The sequence below is a fragment of the Eleutherodactylus coqui genome, chromosome 4, assembly GCF_035609145.1.
Source record: "Eleutherodactylus coqui strain aEleCoq1 chromosome 4, aEleCoq1.hap1, whole genome shotgun sequence".
NCBI lineage: Eukaryota > Metazoa > Chordata > Amphibia > Anura > Eleutherodactylidae > Eleutherodactylus > Eleutherodactylus coqui.
The window spans coordinates 259,950,101-259,971,946 of record NC_089840.1 but is presented as its reverse complement, the minus strand read 5'-3'; the positions used below and the strand labels follow the sequence as shown (position 1 = coordinate 259,971,946).

Sequence of the window (21,846 nt, the reverse complement as noted above, 5' to 3'; positions counted from 1 at the left end):
ACTTTTGAGTTTGTATGTTATGTCCTGTGTCACACTGGTTTATAACGTTTTCTATAAAAGCTCAATAAAAACTTATCTGATCAAGAAAAAAAATGAAGACTCCAGATGGACAGTCAGGCATTGAGGCAACACTTTGGGTGGATAACCCTTTGTCCAGCCAAGGCAGTATAGAAGGGGACCCACAGTCCTTGTAGGAACATGCGGGTCCTATTCCATGCAGGCTCAAGTTAGTGTGTGCTGTCTTTTCCCGTTTCTCCTGGCAATTCTGGACAATGGAACCCGAGGACCTTCCACCACTTCTTTCCTTTACACCATTGAGGGTGTGCTATCAACTCCATCGTATTTGGTAGACAGCAGTCTGCCATTGCCAATGATTGTTTGCATTAATTTAACAGCCGATGGTCTTCTGAAATTGGTCCTTTTTAGACAACTTTTCTCTCAAGTGTATGGCCAGCCTTCGAGGCATGGGAAATGGGCTGCAAACAAGCACTTCGGTTTTGGGGTAGAGTGGGAATGGTGGCATCAACCAGCATCTAGAAGACCTCATTCTAATTACTATTTTCCTCACTCGTCATAAATAATATTGTGCACTCAACTATGTCCGCTCGTTGGATATACTGTATAAAGAAAGCACTGATAGTTTATGCTTGGTTTCCCATAGATCATATGAGATTCACACGGTTTGTGAGCGTTCTATTGGTGTTATTGATCCTAGTCTGTTTCCCTGTACCGTGCCGGCATGTGGCCTATGCACAATCTCTACTGATGTGTGATGGATTAGTATTACAAGGCTATTTCCAGTGTAAATCCTGCTGCAGTCAACCACGCTTGAGGACATGGTAGAAAGTAAAAATTTCTGCTGTCTTGCAGCCTTTGACATGATCTGAGATGAGGGTTGTGAAGACTGTATTACATTACCAGGTAATCGGTGAAGGACTTCCTACAGTTGTAGTAATCTGTATATTTAGACTCTGTCAAAAAACAATTCCGTCTCTAGAAGAAGTTGTCTTTTTGCTGCAAAACTCGGCATGCAGTTCCATCTCAGAGATATATATATACATATGATTAGAATTGTGATGTAATTAGATGAACGGTCTTGTCACTGGAGGCCCTAAAAGTGGTTCCCCCCTTGGCCTAGAAGAAGCTCTCGGAGGCTCCTTGTGTGTAGTGACCTCTTCTTCCGCTTGTGTAGAGCTGGTTGACCACTAGACAGGTCTCTTCGACATAGGTCTTTCTTTGGCCGCACATACTATGTCAATCCAGTTCCTACAGGGGGGTTGTATTAAAGGGATGTTGTCCGGTAATGGACAATCCCTTTAGTTGCTGTAATAATGTAAGAGGCCATTCTGTAACATGACGTCAAACGCCACGTTCAGTTTAACTTAAAACACAAAGTACACAAGGAGCTTTGAAGACTTAAGTGCTAAATAATTGTGTGCTGAAACAAAGTAAATGTTTTGTAGTCTTAGTTCTTGGACCGGATCAGTAATTGTATCCTGAGCAAAGCGGAACCTTTTATGCCCTAAGTTTAGAACTATTAATTTGAGTCTTCAACTACAATATCCGTCTCTAAAGTTGTGAACAGGGCAGCCAGACCATTTCCAGTATCTACATTAATCACTGGAATCTGCAGTTGTGTTCAAGGAGTTTAAGGTCTCATGCCCACGAGCGTCACGGGATATGCCCGCAGATTTACGCCGCGGAAGTACCACGATTAAAAACAAAAAAAAAAGTGCCTGCTGGTGATGGAGAGGCAGCATGCAAGCTTGGATACTCCTTTTACCGACTTTGGAAGGATGGAAGGCTGAGTCAACCTTGAGCCAGCTACCTGAACCACGCGGGGATTGAACTCGCAACCTTCAGGTCGTGAGCGAGAGCTTAGGACTGCCCACTCAATACTACACGGCTATCTCTTCCTTTCTAAGAGTAGCTGATGGTCCTTACTGCTGATAAGAGCACCTCCGCTCTAAGAACTGCTCCACCTCTCTTCTTAATTTAATTGCTCCTCGGTATGCAAGCTGTAAGCCAAGCCCATTTTACCATGTGAACAGTGTCACATCATCTCAAAAACCTGAGAAGCTGAAGCTAGGTACGACATAGTTTCCATGCAGAAGCATGGTATCTTGGATGTAGGTACATGGGGGCAGTTAATTAGTAAGAGCCCTTTTACATAGAATATATATTTTTTTTAAATTGTTGGATCGTGCAAATTTGAACACTAATCATTCAGTGTAAACGCGGCTAAAGACTGAACGATGAACGAAAATTAATTCCCTTCTCATTTGTCGTTTATTTTCATGCCTATATGAATGGGCAGCACATGCGAACTCTGTGTAAAAGGAGCCTAAGTGCTTTACTTTTTCAGTCTCCGTTTATGGACGATCTCACATGACCGGATTTGAATTGCGGATTCCGTGATGGACATTCGCTTGGACGATCCGCCATAAAACTGCGGGCATTGAAAGGCAAGGATTTTTGAATTTTCCATCACACTCGTGGGTACGAATTGTGGATTCTGTGCACGGAAGAAAAATCGCAGCATGCTTTATTTTACCGCGGAATCTGCATGGACAGCCTCCATTGATGTCAATGGTGGCGTGCGACCTGCAGCCTATACGCAATTAACATTGCATATGGGCTGCGGGTACCCATGTCATTGCTAAGCAACTGTGCGGGAAATGCAAAGAAACAAAAAAAATACTGTACTACGCATAACCACCTGCGTACCTCCGCATTCATACTCTATACAGTGAAGTGCTGTACGCAGGGCCGCCAGCCGGGCTCCCAGCCGGAATCCGCTGCGGGCCTCCTGCATGCAGAATCCGACCTGCTCGTGTGAGCCCAGCCTATTGCTGTTGAGTTTTAGTTGCCTGGAAACCCCTTTAATACCACTTTGCTTTATTTTTGAAAGTGGGGGGCATTCAACAGGTGAAACTAATGGGTGCTAATAGCTGCAAGAACTATATGTGGTTGTATAATGTATATCTGTATATCCAGCTGAAAAGGACACTTTGAATCTGTGGTGAGTCCCGTCAGCTACCCTCAGGAAGACTTCTGATTAGTATAATGCTCTTTAGGCCTCGTTCACACGAGTGACAAAGTCGCATGATTTTGCTGTGTTGCTGCAATGCTACAAATCACATGTATGTGAAGCCCATGTTTTCCTATGGGTTCCTTCACACGTGCAATGTTTTGTAGCATGCAACAACCCGACACAAAAACCTTGCAGGTCCAGCGATATGCCCGCGACTCGTGAGGTTTTTAGGCTATATTTCCCTATGGAGCCTTCCTCTCTGTTGCATCGCACGAAAACGCTGTTTTCGCGAGGTGCGATGCAACTTTGTCAGTAGGAAATCCTACCGTCAAAGCCATAACCTAAGCCCTAGCTGCAGGAGGGAAAAAAAAGTATACATCACCTTAGAAGCGCTCTCCAGCTCCGCTGCAGCTTCTTCCCGGTCCCCGGCACTGTTTTTCATAATCTCTTCTGGCCGGGAAATGAAAAATCTCCGCCTCCTGGAAGCGCTGCCTCTGATTGGCTGACACTTGTCCAAGCACAGCCAGCACTCGATAAACCAATCACAGCCATTCATCGAGCGCTGGCTCTGATTAGCTAAGCGTCCGCCAATCACAGCCAGCGCTTCAAAGAGACGGGGATTTTTCAATCCCCGGCTAGAGGAGATGAAAAACAGTGCCGGGGACTTGGGAGAAGATGCAACGGAGCCCCGGACAGCGCTTCTAAGGTGATGTATACCTTTTTTTCCCCTTTTCTCTGCAGCTAGGGCTTATTTTGGGGTAGGGCTTATATTTCAAGTCCCCCCACCCCTCCCCCTATTTACTGTTTTTAGTGCCCTTTAAAAAAAAAATCTTGTTGGACATGGCACCATTTTCTAGCACTTTTCTAGTTACGAAAGTGTCTACTTTTCACAGTTGGGTTGTGTTCAGTGCCGATCCAAGATCTTACTTACTTTTCCCCGATGCATTCATATTTGTAGGAACTAGTAATCAGGGGCTTGGTAAATATAGCAGCCCATACCAATATTTTTGTATTTATGTCAGAAAACTGTCAAATACACGGATTGATCTGCTGCAGTCTTTGTTTTCGGGGTTTTCTTTTGTGTGTACGTCTGAATTACATCTTTGTTTTTCAGCACAGAACAGGTAGGGCAAGAATGCCCAAAGATCTTATCCATCTGTCTTTGCTTATCTTATTCCTTCCTAAACTGTGAACTTGAAGATGCATGGCCTTTGTAAAAATTGTTTTGGAAATTGTTTTTGTACTCAAGAGATTCTTTTTTCCCTTGGAGAAATACATGTTGTCATGACTGTTTGTTTGATAAAGCATAGCAGAGCTTTCAACAGGTTTTCTTAAATATACCAGGTTCTCATTACCCACTCATGTTCTTCTGCTTGCACTGTTTCATGCTTATAAGTTCTGATTTTCAGGTAGTCTTACAAATTTTTTTGCCAAACTACTATTTGCAATCCACTTTCAGGAGGAGTGTGTAGCAAGTCTTACATTCTGCCAGTTGTTCACTGTCCTGTACTTACTTTCCTTCACTTTCAATACTGCATTGCTCAATCTGTGGTCCAATCAACAGGGAGGCAGTTACTGAATGCCTAGCCCTCTGCTCTCCCAAGACTATTTCGGCATTTAGAAACATCCTGGCCCAGTGGTTAGTAAACCCATCTTAGTATACATACACATGCTGTAAAGGCAGGAGAGGCAGAAATGATAGAAATTGCAGAAATGGTGTCTGCAGATCTGTCAGCCTTTGTGTTGAGGGAGCTGCCTGTGAAGATATCCCCTTCCTGATGATGTATTCCTGTTACTATAGAAACTCCGTACCTAACAGGGAATGGATTACAGAGGAGCTGCAAGGCAGACCCTTGTGGCAGCCACTTCAAACTTGATTTACAGCAGTAAAACAACAAAACTTTTAATACATGTATATTACAAGATTAATGAGATACACACAGGCTATTACATGAGCATAAGTTGTCTGAAAGGTTACTGCCCCTTTAAAGGGGTATTCCCATCTTGGGAATCCTATTTCAATGGGTTTAAAATCATGTAAATATGCTTAGTTCCATTCATTTTAATGGAGCTGGGCTGCAATACCATAAACAGCCTGTGGCCAAATGTGGCACTATGTTTGGAAGAAAACGAATATGTTTTTCTAATCCTGGGCAAGTCTTTTAATATGCAGCTTTGTGCTGCAGCATCGGCGCCATCTGATGCTGTAGGTACAGACATAGGCTCATTGTCAAAAGAATAATCAAGGCCCCTAGAAAAAGTTGTCAGTCAAAAGTAACTTGCTATGTGTGATTGTAACATCAGAGCAAAAGGATACTTTATTGCGGAAAACTTACCCCTTGAAGGGAAGCTATAGCACCCTGTTGTACTGCCTCTAGCTAGGATGCAAGATGTGATACGGGCGGGCATAGAGGCTCTAGTACCCTGTTGTACCACCTCCAGCTTGAATGTAAGATGTGATACGGACGGGCATGGAGGTTCTAGTACCCTGTTGTACCACCTCTAGCTTGGATGCAAGATGTGATACAGGCGGGCATGGAGGCTCTAGTATGGTGTTGTACCACCTCTAGCTTGGATACAAGATGTGATACGGGCAGGCATGGAGGCTCTAGCACCCTGTTGTACCGCTTGTAGCTAAGATGCAAGATGTGATACGGGCAGGCACGGAGGCTCTAGTACCCTGTTGTACCACCTCCAGCTTGAATGCAAGATGTGATACAGACGGGCATGGAGGTTCTAGTACCCTGTTGTTCCGCCTCCAGATTGGATGCAAGATGTTATACGGGGCAGGCATGGAGGTTCTATTACCCTGTTTTACCACCTCTAGCTTGGATGCAAGATGTGATACAAGCGGGCATGGAGGCTCTAGTACCCTGTTGTTCCGCCTCCAGATTGGATGCAAGATGTTATACGGGGCAGGCATGGAGGTTCTATTACCCTGTTGTACCACCTCTAGCTTGGATGCAAGATGTGATACAAGCGGGCATGGAGGCTCTAGTACCCTGTTGTACCGCTTCTAGCTTGGTTACAAGATGCGATATGGGTGTCATGAAAGCTCTAGTACCCTGTTGTACCACCTCCAGCTTTGTTACAAGATGTCATACAGGCAGGAATGGAGGCTCTAGTACCCTATTGTACCGCCTCTAGCTTCTATATGAGATATAATACAGGCTGGCATGGTGGCTCTAGTATGCTGTTGGGCCACCTCTAGCTTGGATACGAGATGTGATACGCGCGGCATGGAGGCTCTAGTACCCTGTTGTACCGACTCTAGCTTTGTTACAAGATTTGATATGGGTGGGCAGGAATATCCTGTGGCATATCACTCCACATTTGCTGTAACTGAGCTTCGACAGCCTACGAGTTTGCATGATCTAGAAGTTTGCATCTCAGATTGTACCATACATGTTCTGTTGGCGATAAATCTGATGACCGAGCATGCCACGGAAGTTTGTTAATGTTGTGGAGACATTCCTGTGACCCCCCCCCCCCCCCCCCTTGTGTGTGCGGCCGAGGCTTACCCTGCTGGAAAATAACCCTTGGAAGCCGTCATGACAGGAACACGCGTGGCTGTAGAATGTCCTGAACATATCGCTGAGCTGTCATTGTCCCTCGTACCACTACTAGGGGGGACCGACTGTCGTATGCAATGGCACCCCAGACCATCACACCAGCCGGGGGCAGTGTGCCGCCCCACAGCAAAGGCAGGAGTGAAGCGCTCACCTCTAGTTTTCCAGACATGAACACGGCTGTTGTCGATGCCCAAACTAAATCTGGATTTGTCGCTGAAGACAACCAGGTTCTGATCCATAACAGTCCATTTTTGTCCTTCACAGCACCACTGCAGACGGTGGGTGGGTGTCAAAAGCAGTACACATAATGGGCACTATGAGATCAATTGTCCTTCAAATGAGTGCCTGGAAATAGTTCCGACAGACACAGGGGTCTGTACTGATGGCACCCTGTCTCTGGGTAGTGGACAACAAAACAATTGGAGCTGCTTGTGCTTGTCGGACAATGAGTCAATCCCCTCTAGTGGTGGTGTGTAGTGGGTGTCCAGAGCCCGATCACCTTGTGTCCCCTCACACATCCACTGGTCCCAACACCTCCTAACAGTCTGGTCAGACGCTCCTCTCTACTGCTGGTCTGTCGCGGGTGTCCAGAGCCCGATCACCTTGTGTCCCCTCACACATCCACTGGTCCCAACACCTCCTAACAGTCTGGTCAGACGCTCCTCTCTACTGCTGGTCTGTCGCGGGTGTCCTGAGCACGGTCACCTTGTGTGCCCTCACACATCCACTGGTCCCAACATCTCCTAACAGTCTGGTCAGAACGGCCCAAGGAGGACAATTCATTGATACGACCATCCAGCTTCTCACATCCCAATAATGCGCTTCTCTCAGATTCTGGTAACATCTCTTCTCTGCCTCGTAGAGGCGTCTAGTGGTCAACAAGCTCTACACAAGCGGAAGAAGAGGTCAACTACACACAAGGAGCCTCCGAGAGCCTCTTATAGGCCAAGGGGGGAACCACTTATAGGGCCTCAGGTGACAAGACCGTTCATCTAATAATTTCTACATCTGCCTGAGATGTAACTGTATGCCGAGTTTTACAGCAAAAACGACAACTCCTTCTAGGGGCACAATGATATATATATATATATATATTTTTTTTTTTTAACAAGGTAGATTTTTCTAAAAGAAAAAAAAATTTGGTCCTATCATTTGAGTAAGAAGTCTAACACAAACGTGCTTCTGTATGACTGAGCCATATGCAGTATGGCAGCTGACTCATGTACCTCTATTGCTAATGTCTGTTACTAAACCGAGCCCTAATATTGCTGTATGCAGGAGCCTTGTAACATTTGTCAGGCATGGCTACACGTGTAGAGTGAGAGATGCCCCCACCACCACTTTTTTCCTGAAGTGATTTGCTTTGCAAACAGTAATTGCACATGACTTGGCATATGGAGAGTTGGTATCAGGATATCCTCTTCCTATTGTACATGTCATAGAATCCGTCACATGCCCTTTTTCTTGCCTTTTAAAGGATTTACAGTTACCAGATTAATAAATGAACAGTATTTCCGTACGGTGTATCATCTTTCATTAATGAATTGTCTTCTGTTTCATTACTTACCGAAACAGGTTTTTTTTCCCTCTTATGATTGAAGCCCAGTGACATCAGCGACTACTTATTAGGTGTAATTAACGGAAGCCTCGCACACAGTCCGTTGGGTGTTTTTCTTATTTAGCCTTTCTTTTAACTAGGAATTTTTTGGTAATACCAAAGTGCTCCTCGTCCTTCCATCAGAAATGGGATTAGAAGCCCATTTAGACACAACGATTATCGCTCAAAGCCATTTTCTGAGCGATAACCGCGTGTAACTGCACTGACATCGTGCCGTTTTCATTAACCATCGCTCATCATTGTCTTTCAGCGTGCTGAAAGACAACGATGAGCCTTTTCAGGGATTCACAGCGGGACACCCCGCTTGTCTTCTGCATCCTCCACTAAGAGCGCTCGGCTGCATGACACCCGGGTGCTCCCAGCGGGTAACAGCTGGATGCAGAGAACAAGCGGCCCCCTGCTTGTTCTCTGTATCCTCTGGAGCTCAACGTTTGAGCGATCATCTTGCGATGGAAATGACACGACGATTATCGCTCAAAAGACATCTTTTGAGCGATAATCGTTGTTTTTAAACGGGTCTTAAGTCATGACGCATTTGCTTTTTTTTAAAGGCTTGTTGCATCAAAGTTTTGATCTGACATCATCAAGAGTTGATCTAAGATCAAGTAGAAAAACGTTGCACCAACACTTTTCTAGCTCGTGATCTTGGTTCAAATCCAGGTTCAATTTGATGGATCAAACTTATCGAACTTTCTTTAGTAGCCGAAATCTGTGATGGCGGACTCAGCTGATTGCTTGCTGGGCTTTTCCTGGGTGATGAACTTACATACACATTTGCTGCCATTAGCAGTCATGTTTTTACTATGGCTATGAATGTACAGTCTCCAATCACCGTGCGTGATACATTTCTTCTAGTTTCAACTTCTACTCGCAGATTAAGTGACCTTGGTTTTGCAAATTTTAGATAAAAAAATGTTGGTCAAACACTTTTTCTTTAAACCAAGCTCTGCAGCTGATCGCAATTGAACTAAATGGGGGTCAACAGTATGGTTGGTGTAACCAGCCCTTAATCAGTCTGTTACCATCTGACTAGACCGATTATCCATTACATTACAAATTTGCTTCCTAATGTTGGGTAGGTCCTCCTCGTTCTACCGTAGATTGGACTTGTTTTTCCACCACATCACATGGAGTCTCAGTTGGATTGAGATCTAGGCAATTTGAAGGCCAATTTATCGCTTGGAAATCTTTGTCAAGTTTCTCAAACCATTTCTGAATATTTTTAGCAGTGTGGCATTATACTGCTGCAAACAGCCACGGCCATTAGGGAAAACGGGTACGACTGCTGAAGGGGAAGGGGGTGTACCTGGTCTGCAATTACATTTAGGTAAGTGTCCAAGTAATATTCACATGAATGCCAAGTTCGAAGGTTCCCCAGCAGAAGATTGCCCAGAGCATTACACACATTTGCCAACTTGCCTTTTTCCGTTAGTGTACACTGGTGCCACTGGTGCCATCTTTTCTGCAGGTAAGCAATGCACCCAACTGTCCACCTCTGATTCGTCAGACCGGGCCGCCGCCTTTCATTGCTCCAGGGTGCAGTTCTGATGCTCAGGAACCCATTGTAGATGCCTATGTTTGGATAAGGGTCAACATGACCTGTCTGTGGGTACACAGCCATGCTGCCTTGTGCCCCCTTTTACACGGAATGATGATTGTTCAAATAATCACTGAATCGTGCAAAAATTTAACAATGATTGTTCTGCGTAAAATGGTCAAAAATTAAATGATTAACAAATTAATTTGAGCATAGAAGTAGGGGAAGAAGGGAATATGACCTTGCCAAACACCCCTGTCCCCGCCAGACAGCTGTGGCATTAGCTTATCTCCCAATGAAGACAAAGGATCGGGCATGTTGAAATCCAGTATGCCTGACCTGTCATTTTCCTAATACTCACCAACAGGGGAGACTTGGGATACCCCATATACATTTAGATAGATGGTAGGCTTGGCCGATGTTTACATAATATGTATGGTCACCTTAAGACCCTAATACCCCACCACCAACCGCAGTAATGAGCAGATGCAAACTGAATAATAGCCATAAGTATGTCAATTTCTACTGAGCATTCACCCATCAGTAATGGCCATATCGCCCTGAGAAATTAGCAGTCTTCCTCAGGCTCACTCACCAAGCACTGACATCAATAAGCAAGTAATGAGCAGATGAACATTCAGCAGAGCCCCCAATAAAGAGCAACGCTGAGCTGCTACTTATCCGACCTTTCCTGTAATGACTGTATCCCAGCTGCAAATCAGCATCCTACCAACAATGGCCAGACATCCCTCAGTAAAGGGCGCATCCCAGGTAATTACTATAAGCCTTCAGTAAGGATCACAACCCCCACTGAATGAGCAGATCATAGCCAGTAATGAGCAGAGACTCCTCAGGATGCGAGAGGAGGTAGGAATACTCGCTATGATCACAGCTCATGCAGACGAGGCCCCAGGCAGCATCTTCTATATCACACTTTCCCCCGGCTGTGTTTATATTGGCAAGTATGATATATAAGGCTGAGACAGTTCGACTTATATCACACTCGAGCACGTAAAAAAAGCGCAAGTTCTATTAGTTGAAATGGAACTAATCGGATGGCCTGTGAGTGCGATGCAAATTTTTTTCACGTAGCCATAGGAAATATTGGGCGACTCTTGCAGTGGAATTGCCTAAAAAAAACATGCTGCAATTTTCCAATCTCACACTATTGATGCAAGTGAATAATCACTCATGTAAATGTAACCCATTGAGAATCAGTAGGTTGTCTTCCTGTACAAGTTCTAACCATATCGTAATTGGACAGGTTTGTCTTTGGATTTCCCTGGCTGTGCTTTGGAATGCATGGATTAGCTTCTGCTTGCTGTACTGTGCCTTGTATTCCTCGTGATTTTGACCTCGTTCCGTACCAGATTCCAATTTCAGATTATCCTTCAACTATGATGTGCCCCTCTGTGTTACCAGCGCTGACCCCTGGCTTGCCTTCTGGATTTTCTCTGGTCCACACTCTCCCTATCTGGTCGGTAGTTGCCTTGTGGATGTAACAGGGGGTTCCTTGTAACTAAATCAAAACTTGCATGAGGGAGGGCCAAGGGAGAAGACTGGAAGCTCCAAGGACTCTTAATAAGAATGGCTTGTCCAACCACTGAGGGTTTTTTCATGACTGATGATTTGGAAAATCCTGGTGTGCCGTATTATAGAGAAGATATTTCTGACCTAATGGCAGCACATGTATGCTCTGCCCTTGTGCATCATAGAATGGTAGCGTTGGAAGGGACCTCCAGGGTCATCGGGTCCAACCCCCTTCTCAATGCAGGATCACTAAATCATCCCAGACTGATGTCTGTCCAGCCTTTGTTTGAACACTTCCATTGAAGGAGAACTCACCACCTCCCGTGGCAACCTGTTCCACTCACTGATCAGATATCTGGGATGATTTAGTGAATGAAATTGAATGAAAATTCCCCACCTCCTGTGGTAACCTGTTCCACACATTCATCATCCTCACTGTCTAATATCTAATCCGTGTCTCCACCCTTTCAGTTTCATCCCATTGCTTCTAGTCTTTCCTTGTGCAGATGAGAATAGGGCTGATCCCTCTGCACTGTGACAGCTCTTCAGATATTTGTAGACCGCTATTAAGTCTCCTCTCAGCCTTCTTTTTTACAAGCTAAACATTCCCAGATCCTTTAACCGTTCCTCATAGGACATGATTTGCAGATCACTCACCATTCTGATTGCTCTTCTCTGAACTCGCTCCAGTTTGCCTGTCTTTTTTAAAGTGGGGTGCCCAGAACTGGACACAGTATTCCAGATGAGGTCTGACTAAGGAAGAGTAGAGGGGGATAATTACCTCACATGATCTAGACTCTATGCTTCTCAATACATCCAGAATTGTTTGCCTTTTGGCTACTGCATCACACTGTTGACTCATGTTCAGTCTATGAATCTATTAATATTAAATCATTTTTCTTGCCCAAATGTAGGACTTTGCATTTCTCCTTGTTAAATACCATACTCTTAGTCGCTGCCCAATGTTCAAGCTTCTCTAGATCTTTTTGAATCCTCTCTCTCTTGTGGCTCTGTGCTATGCATGAGCCCTTAGAACAGCATTGCTATCATCTTGTGTAAACTCAGAAAATGGTTAAGTGAGTCAAGCAGACTGATCTGTCACGTGTTTTAGAAGGTGGGAGTGAGGCAGTTTGTCGCTGATTAGGATGTCTAATTATGTTCCTCCTCAGCGTTGCGTCCTAGTCCCCAGTGGATTTGACAGCTCTGTCATTAATCATTTCTGATGCTGTTCTCTCAGCACTTCATTATTTCTCTCTCTCCTTCTTGTCTCTCTGTGAATTTAATGCTGATAATAGAACGATATGAATAGTTTTTCTGTTGTAGTGTTTTTTTTTGTTTTTTTTTTATTCCTCTAACACATACAGTATTGAGTTAAAATTAGTGACTGACAACCCTGTGTGTTCCGTTATTTGCTTTTTATTATATTAGTATTTTCCTGTGTATGCATAGTTTGATTAGCCGTTTTCTGAAAAATGACATGGCAGTATTGACTGAGACAGGCCCAGTGTAATCTGAAAGCAATAACTTATTTCTGTAAGGCCGGAAACACTTGCGTGTTTCGGATCTGTGTTTGTGTCCACAATACAGAAGTGCGTCCCGGCCTGACCATGAACATCAATGCTGCGAGGCAACAGTGCGAACCACTGAGTTATCGTGCTTCCCTTTTGTGGCCATGCTGTGCTATGTAAATTGGACAGAAGATAAATTGTTGCACTCTGCGTTATATGCCTTTATACAAGGGTATTCTCTGTAGAACACACCATATGGAATATAATATGACATATGGAGCGCTATGGGTAGGACTTTATGTACAGGCATGGTGCAATAGACCTAAGTAGAATCACTCGGTTCAGGCTGGGTTCACATGTAGCAGTAGCTTGTGTGCATGGTTTACTATGAATTACTGCAGTTTTGGCTGTGTAGTGTTTTTGTTCATTTTTCCTATTCAGGTTAAATATGTTTTTGCAATGTGTTTCTCCTGCAGTGTAACGCATGTGGCCGCACTGCACATTACCACTGTGTGTTACCCAAGCACAAGGCTATGGTTCAGGGCTCATGCCCACGGACGAAATCTCGCAGCTGAATCAGACCCGGCGCCCCACATAGACCCCATACTCACCTCTCCGGATCTGCTGCAAGCGTCTCGGACGGCCCGGGCAGGGTATGACATACCGGCGCTAAGCTGTGACGCGGATTCTTGCGGTACTTCCGCAATGCCCAGTGCAATGGAAGCCATCCTATCTATTTTCCGCAGAGAATAGAACATGCTGCGATTCTACTCAATCGCAGTTGATTTCCGCTCGTGGGCAGGGGAGAATTTTTAACCTAGCATGTCTATGGACGGACAGTTCCATGAACTCCGCAGCGATAATCTGTCCGTGGGCATTAGCCCTTATACAAAAACTTCTTGTAGTGTTTCTGATTGATGTTAACTATGGAGCTAGAGCTGCAGTCCAAAGGAATACACCGAGTTGTATACAGTCTCACGGACTGCAGCTGTTACTCAGTAGTTACAATCGGTGGTGCTACAGAAAGTCTCAGTGTAGCTTTCATCTTGCGCTTCCCAAGTAGAGGAGTGCTGCAATGCATCGAATTGTATACCGGTATAGCCACAGCCTAAAACTGAAATCAAATGTTCTCTGATGTGTAAGGGGGTGTTTTTTCATGCTGCCCATAGAAAGATATCACCACTATAGTACTATAGAGAGAGGCAAAGACGTGCTGCAACACCTAAGTGGTGGTTATTGCCTTGAAGCTACTGAAATCACATTTACACTGCTCAGTGGTGCTGTATAGTGATATCTTTATTACAAGGGTGTGCTATAGAGAAAGACTAAGAAATTCTGTTCTTCTTTGTGGACAGTGTCTGGATACATCATAGAAGCTAATCTCCACCACCAACTTGTGGGCAACTGAAAATTTGAGATGCGGCTTGCAGATTTCTCCATGTATAGACACATAACAGCAGTCTTGTGTCTCTGCGCTGGTAGGCAGAGTGATATAATGGTCATAAATGGTGTCAATGTACACACATGGCAACTTATTCTGAAATGAGGGGCATGTCTAAAAAGTCGGGATCTATCTCACCGGAGATGATGAAATATCGATCATCGACAAACAATTCTGCATTTGTAACTACAATCCATAAATGTCCTTTGGAATGGTAGTGCTTTAACAGAAACGAATTGTAAAGCTACACCAATCCATGTATGTTATCAGCCATCATTTCAAGCCTTTTTAAAATGAGAAATAAATCTGACTTTCTTGAAAATATTATTCCTTGCATTGCCTTATGTATATTTTCTCAAACAACAGTATTCTTAAAGAGACGGGTTTACCAACGACCATTAAAAATCTGTAAGGCAAATCTAATAAGTGACATGAATGACAATCACAGTAAGGGCTCAGTCACACGGGCGTTTATTGCCGCGATTTGCGCATGCGTCCGGCGATTTTTTTAAAACCATTGCTTTGCAATGGTATCGGACACATGAGCGCTTTTTATGCGCTCGTCCGATAAATTAGAGAACAGAAATCGCAGATCGCACCTATCTGCGATCTGCGATTCCTGTTCTCTTCTCTATATGCGCTCAATGGGGCCGGCGGCAGCAGCGCCGACCCCCAATGAGAACATATAGAAGACAAATCATTCTTCTCTGCCACAGCTGGAACAGGGGTGTGACTCAGGCTTGCCCCTGATTGGCTCAGCCTGAGCCAATCAGAGGCTGATCTCAGTCACACCCATTCATGAATGGGTGTGACTGAGACTTGCTTCTGATTGGCTTAGCACTGAGCCAATCGGGCAAGCCTGAGTCACACCCCCTTCACACCCACTGCAGGCCGGCCGCCGGGATCTCCAGCTGCCGGGAGCAGGTAAGTACATACATTTTTTTTATTTTTTCACTTTTCAGGATGCATTGCAGGAAAGGGGTTATATATTTAACCCCTTCCCGACAATTCATCCCACACTCGCCCGCAGCGCTTGCATTCAATGGAGCCGCTGTATTGCCGTCTCCATTGAATGCAATGCGCTGGACAGCTCCGGCCCGTTTCTAATGAAACGCGGCTAGGAGCAGATTTTCGGCCGATTTTTCGGCGCCGGTCACGCGATTTGCGCATCCGTCATGCGATGCGCAAATCGCGTGAAAAAACGCCCGTGTGACTAAGGCCTTAAGCTGTGGAATTGCTGAAACCTCACTGCACCCCTTCAATATTTCCTCCTGGAACAGATGTATGAATTAAACGACTACAGGTCATATACGATATATATATATATTTTTATTTTGCAGCAATCAGAAAGCCTCTGGCAATCATGTTTCCTATGTTGCTACAGCCTTAAACGTACCTTCCACTTCAATGATGTCCATTAGCGACAGTGGGCTGTTTTAGTACCGTAGATTGCTACAATGTTATTGTTGGCTTACATTTTGCAACATTGTATCTGAACATTTCCCTTTAAAAGCTCACTCTGCAACCTCCTATGATGTTTTTTTATTGCCGGTTGCTCTCTCTTCCTCATTGCCTGATGCGTGACTCTTGAATGACAATGCCGTGTGTCATGTTTGGGTGGTGCTATGTATTGTATGTACAGTAATACCTGTTTTAGAAAAGCATAGATCATAAAGTAAACTTACTGTGTAATATACTATAGGAGTGTCATTACTACCCTGTTTCCCTGAAAATAAGACCTACCCTGAAAATAAGACATAGCATGATTTTCCAGAATTTGTGAGGATGCAAAAGGATTTTTCAGGCTTTTTGAGGATGCTTGAAATATAAGCCCTACTCCAAAATTAAGCCTTGCTAACAGTTAATTAAAAAAGTCAATTTAAATAGTGTCCAGGCAGCTATACATGTAAAAAAGTAAAACCTTTTTGAACAAAAATTAATATAAGACGCTGTCTTATTTTCAGGGTATCTAGTGCAATACAATTATAGCAGTGAAGCAATATGGAAGAGATGCCAATAGGGCATATAGGAAGGGGTGGTCCTAATGAGTCAACAACTTCAAATTTACGTAACTAATTGACCAATCTTGTATTATTCTTGTTTCTGGGCTTTTATTGTAGGCCAGAGTTGCAATAAGTTCTCCTGTTTTTTGCTGGAATTGCATAATGATGGGTGAAATAGAGACAAAACCAGAATGTGTTGAGCCCCTGTTTTGTCCTTTGTATTGGATATGCAATTTTCCTAAAGTATTCTCAAAGTCACTAGGGGACGTTCCTGTGAACTACGGTCTTATTCTGGAATCTAGGATCAAATGGGGGTTAGGCTAACTTTAACTGAGCTGACTTTGTACGTTAAATTCATTTGTTTTTAGATTAGAATTCCCATTGAATTTGGGAACTTTCCCATGGAGCACCCACCCTGTATTTTATTTTTCTATGTCTATTATCGCCCCTTTGGTGTGTTTTGGAAAAAGGGCAGCTCTTCAGTTTGGATTAGTGGACAGACCCTCTGGACTAATGGATCGCCCACCCTTTTAGTGGATGTGTAATACTGAAAGCTTCTATGGATGTGAGTGTGACGTCATTCAGTGTCGCACCCCCTGTGGGTCCCTATCCTACCTATTGACATTATACGTTATGTGAGTGAGCGCCATTGAATCTCATTCCACGGCTTAAATCATTTTGGGTGGACTGTCACATTCTTCATAGCTTGCCAAAGGTCCTCTAGTGTCATGCTCTACGCTGCCCTGCAGAATTTCCGCCCATGGACGCCTGCATAGGATTGCATTGCAAAACGCAATTCTATGCAGATGGCCGCAGTTTGTCCGCGTAAAAATACACGCGGAAAACGAATCGTGGCATGGACTATTTCTGTGCGAGTCTCGCAGAGGCCCGCACAGAAATGTCTCTCCTGGTTCCCCTGGCTCAGCTCTGCACATGCTCCGGCAGCCGGCACATCAAAGAACCGGAGCTGCGGGAGAGGTGAGCGCCGCACTGGTCCCTGCAGGGGCGCGGGTCGGGTTCTGCTGCGAGAGGGGTAACTTTTTGGCAACAAATGACTGTTTATAGCACTTGATTTACATCTTGACAGAGAAAAAAAAATATTCTCAGTAAAATACAAATAAAGTGATAAAACACTGCCCAAACATCACCGCAAATTTTAAGAATAGCTAGCTATAAATTGCCCGAAAAATGGTTACTTGCTATACACTTTACCCCTAAGACAACTAAAAATATATATATACCATATATACTCGACTATAAGCCTAGTTTTTCAGCACATTTTTTTATGCTGAAAAAGCCCCCCTCGGCTTATACTCGAGTGAGGTAAAAAAACAACCATCAAAAAACCCTCAATACTCGCCTCCCAGCCGCCAGCGTCTGTCCCCAACGGTGCAGCAAGCTGGTTGAGAATTCTCCCCGCTGTCATCTTCCTGCTCAGCTTTTAATTCCCTCGCCGTTAGCGCTGTGTAAGTAAGCGCTGTGATTGGATAGAGTGCCAGTCAATCACAGCCGGAGCTCGGTCATTCACAGCCTTTCAGTGGATGACATCACTGAATGGCTGTGATTGGCTTATCGAGTGCCGGGGAGACCATTGCGTCGGGGACACAGACACCGGCTGGGAAATGAGTATTGCACTTTTTCTTTACCCAGTATATACTCGAGTATAGCTAGGCTTATACTCGAGTCAATAAGTTTTTTTTACCAGTTTTTTTGCGGTAAAACTTATTACGGTAACTCGGCTAATACTCCGAGTATAAACGGGTGTGTATATGTATGTGTGTGTATATATGTGTATATATATATATATATATATATATATATATATATATATATATATATATATATATATATATATATATATATATATAATGTGTGTGTGTGTATATATATATATGTATGTGTGTATATATATGTGTATATATATATATATATAATGTGTGTGTGTGTATATATATATATGTATGTGTGTATATATATGTGTATATATATATATATATATAATGTGTGTGTGTGTATATATATATATGTATGTGTGTATATATATGTGTATATATATATATATATATGTATGTGTATATATGTGTATATATATATATAATTTTCTTCAAAAATAGTTTTAAAGCAGCCCTATGTCATGCAAAGAAGCGTGCAAAATCGCTAGAAACTCAGAACTAAAACACTCTGGTCATAAAGGGGTAAAGTCGTTCGCCTGTTCTAACCGATAAATCGGAGAATGTCCAAACTGCTATACATGTTCCTAAGCTCTGATCATCTGTTTCTGCAGCCCAGAGCTGGGGTGTCCTTGTTCTACCCGCAGGCTGATTTACAGATGTCCTCCGCCGCTTCCACTGTATTCTCCGTAGGCGCTTGGACAACATATTGTTATATTCTCCTGTTCACCAAAATAAAAACCCGGAAGAGAAACAGCAAAAAATACCACCCCAGTCCATCTAGTCTGCCTTTGCCACTTTGTCATAGTTGACTTTTGAACTATGTCTTCTGGAACTTTGTACCAAATATGTTCTACTCAGTTTCTGATGTTACTTTCCCCCTACCACTAATTTCATATCATGACCCTTTTTTTGTGGGTTTTAACATATCTCAGTTTTGCTCCGGCCCCCCTGTTCCTTTCTTTCCTGCAGGATTTTCTATAAATTATTAGATTGTATTCCAGGGACCTCTATAATATCACACTACTTACCACGTTCTTTATTTGAAGGCCCTCTGCTGCCCACTGTAAGCAATAGACAGCATGGTCTCTCCGTACATAAGAATGACAATGGGTGGCAGTCACATGATTCAGCCATGTGACCCCTTCCCCAGCTGGACCCCCACCCATCATAAGTCTATCTCCTATCCTAGGTTTGGGGGATAACTGTAGGTTGTGGTACAACCGCTTCAAAGTTCAACACATTTGCTAAAACTGCTGTACTGCTGAGTGGTATGCTCATATGGAATTACAGTGTGGACTATTTTACCGGATAGGGCATTTCAGTTGAGGAATATGCAAATAAGGGAGATGAAACAATACCTCCACAGTGCCAACTATTGGAAGGCAGCGATACCTAAAGTCATATTAACATAGTATGTTACTAAATGAAGACAATGTCCATCTAGTTTAGCCTATTTCAACCCCCTTGTTGATCCAGAAGAAGGCAAAAATCCTCAACGAGGCAAAAGTCAATTAGGCCATTCAGGAAAAAAATTCCTTCCCGACTCCATAATCGCAGTCAGAATAATCCCTGGATCAACCTTTGATAGTTTCTCCCTAAATGTAAGACCCGGAACAACAACCCGCTGGTCACCTCATGTCTATATCCTGTAATATCCTTCCGCTCAAGAAAGACGTCTAGTCCTCTCTTAAACTCCTCTATGGATTTTGCGATCACCACGTCCTCAGGCAGAGAGTTCCAGAGTCTCACTGCTCTTACAGTAAAGAACCCCCTTCTGTGTTGGTGATGAAACCTGCTTTAAAGGCAATGTTGGACTCTGTATAAAGAGTCAAACTTCGCACTGACACAGGGTGGTAATGGGCCACCCATTGAGTATGAAATACAGCTCCCCGTTCCCTGACCTTTTGAGACCCATAGGCTGGGTTCACACTAAAAAAAAATCTGGAAATCTAGCGGAATGACCGCAGTGGGACCGCACGGAAATTCCATAAGATTTCTGCAGCGGAATTGCAGCTTCAAAACCTGCGGGTTTTGAAGCGGCTTCACCGCCTGTATTCTGCTCCAGCCGTCTCTCCCCATAGAGAGGAGATGAACCGGCAGCGGAAATGGTGAAACAATTGACATGCCGTGGCTTTGAGTTTAAGTGCGGATTAGCCGCAGCGGATCGGACGCAACGTGTGGATGAGATTTTTGCAAATCTCATCCACTTTGCTGCTTAATCCCGGGATTAAAATTGCAGGCGGAATTTCCGTGTAGAATGTCTGCACGGAAATTCCATGGCAATTCTGCCCTGTGTGAATCCAGCCTTAATGTTATGGAGCTCAAAAGGTGATGACAGGTTGCCTTTAAACACACCTCAATAGGTAAATCTGGGTCTTGCCTGTAAAACAAAGAATTTACAAAGTTATTAAAAACTCCTATGTATCTTATATCTACGGTACATGAGAACAAAAACTGCTGTTCAAAACTGACAGACATTCCCCGGAGTGTGCAGGATGGTTGCTTTGTCTTGCTACATATATTGTTGGCTGTCTCTCACTGTGATAGTTAATGCATGACCACATATATATTACCTATTTCTTTCCCTTCGTTTCAGATAAGAGGATCAGAACACAGCTGTTCTAGAGTTTCACTATGCCTATAAACATCCTGTCAAGCGTCCCTGGAGACTCCTACAGTGGCTGCACTTCTGACAGCAAGATGAGTTTTCTGGTCATCTGTGAAGGATGGTCTTCGTCACCTGGACATCGACTAGGAGTCTCGTCACAGAGCTGACATACAGAGTTTTCAAGGACATCCGACCACAAATAAACCCGCTCTGTTATTTTACAGTAGGGGGAAGGGGGTGTAGGAACAGCAAACAACCACAAACTTAATTTATTAAAATTCTACTTTTTTTTTTTTGTTTAAACTACAAAAAAAAATAAAACCGAATCTTGCTGCTGCTTAGTTTACAGGTAATAGACTAAAGCTACGAAACCTAACACTATGAGATAGACGTATTTAATCCAAGTCCTGAAACCTCTCAATAAGCATCCTGAAGTTAAGTGGTTACACCGTGTCATCGGTTCCATCAGTATGTTTGTTTCTGCACAAAATATTTCTTTTCTGAAATCTCTACCAAAGGAAACTGTAGTTTTAACTAGTAAAGGTATTTATTTAACAAGCGGCTTTAGGATTTTTCTTCTTTTTTTTTTTTATTTCTAAATCCTAATGTGAATTTCATGTATTCACTAACGTACATGAACGTTTTGCAAACTCTTGACGGTTGATTTCATCCCAAACTTAGTAAAAACTATTTTATTTTTTAAAGTTATTTAGTTTGGGGTTTTTTTCTGTCCTTTTATAATTGACACAATGCTATATCTGATATGATGCCTGCTAGAGATGAGCGAGCATACTCGCTAAGGGCAATTGCTCGAGCGAGCATTGCCCTTAGCAAGTACCTTAGCAAAGATTCGGCTGCCGGCGGCGGGGGGGGGGGTGGGGGACGGAGGGGAGATCTCTCTCTCCCACCCACTCCCCCCTGCTCATGGCCACAACTCACCTGTCACCCACACCGGCACCCAAACCTTTTCTTCCGAGCGGGGAGATACTCGCTAGGGACAATGCTCGATCGAGCAATTGTCCTTAGCAAGTATGCTTACTCATCTCTAATGCCTACGGGTGTAGTCCGTACAGGATTTGCCTCCCAGAAGTCACGATATGTAACTAGTACATGAAGGGGTTGGACACTTGACAGATAATAAGAAGCGCTTCTGAAATGAGTTTCTAATTATTGGTACTCTCTTTCTGCAGTTCTCCATTTTGACTCGTTACTTAAATGGGGTTGTGCCAAAATATAAATTTATTCCCCGTCTTTGAGAACTTTGAAGATTGTTGGGGGCCTGACCGCTGGGACCCCCACTGACCCAAGAACAGGGGCCCTGT

At 43.7% G+C, this 21,846-nt stretch overlaps 1 protein-coding gene across 1 annotated transcript in view; it reads left to right on the top strand.

Annotated features, from left to right (window-relative positions):
• Positions 1-21,087, top strand: part of PWWP2B (PWWP domain containing 2B) — a 43,580-nt gene extending 22,493 nt beyond the window's left edge. The window contains exon 3 of the mRNA XM_066601186.1: positions 20,513-21,087. The gene's annotated coding sequence lies outside the window, so the exon portion shown is untranslated. The remainder of the gene's footprint in view (positions 1-20,512) is intronic.
• Positions 21,088-21,846: the final 759 nt, after the last annotated feature.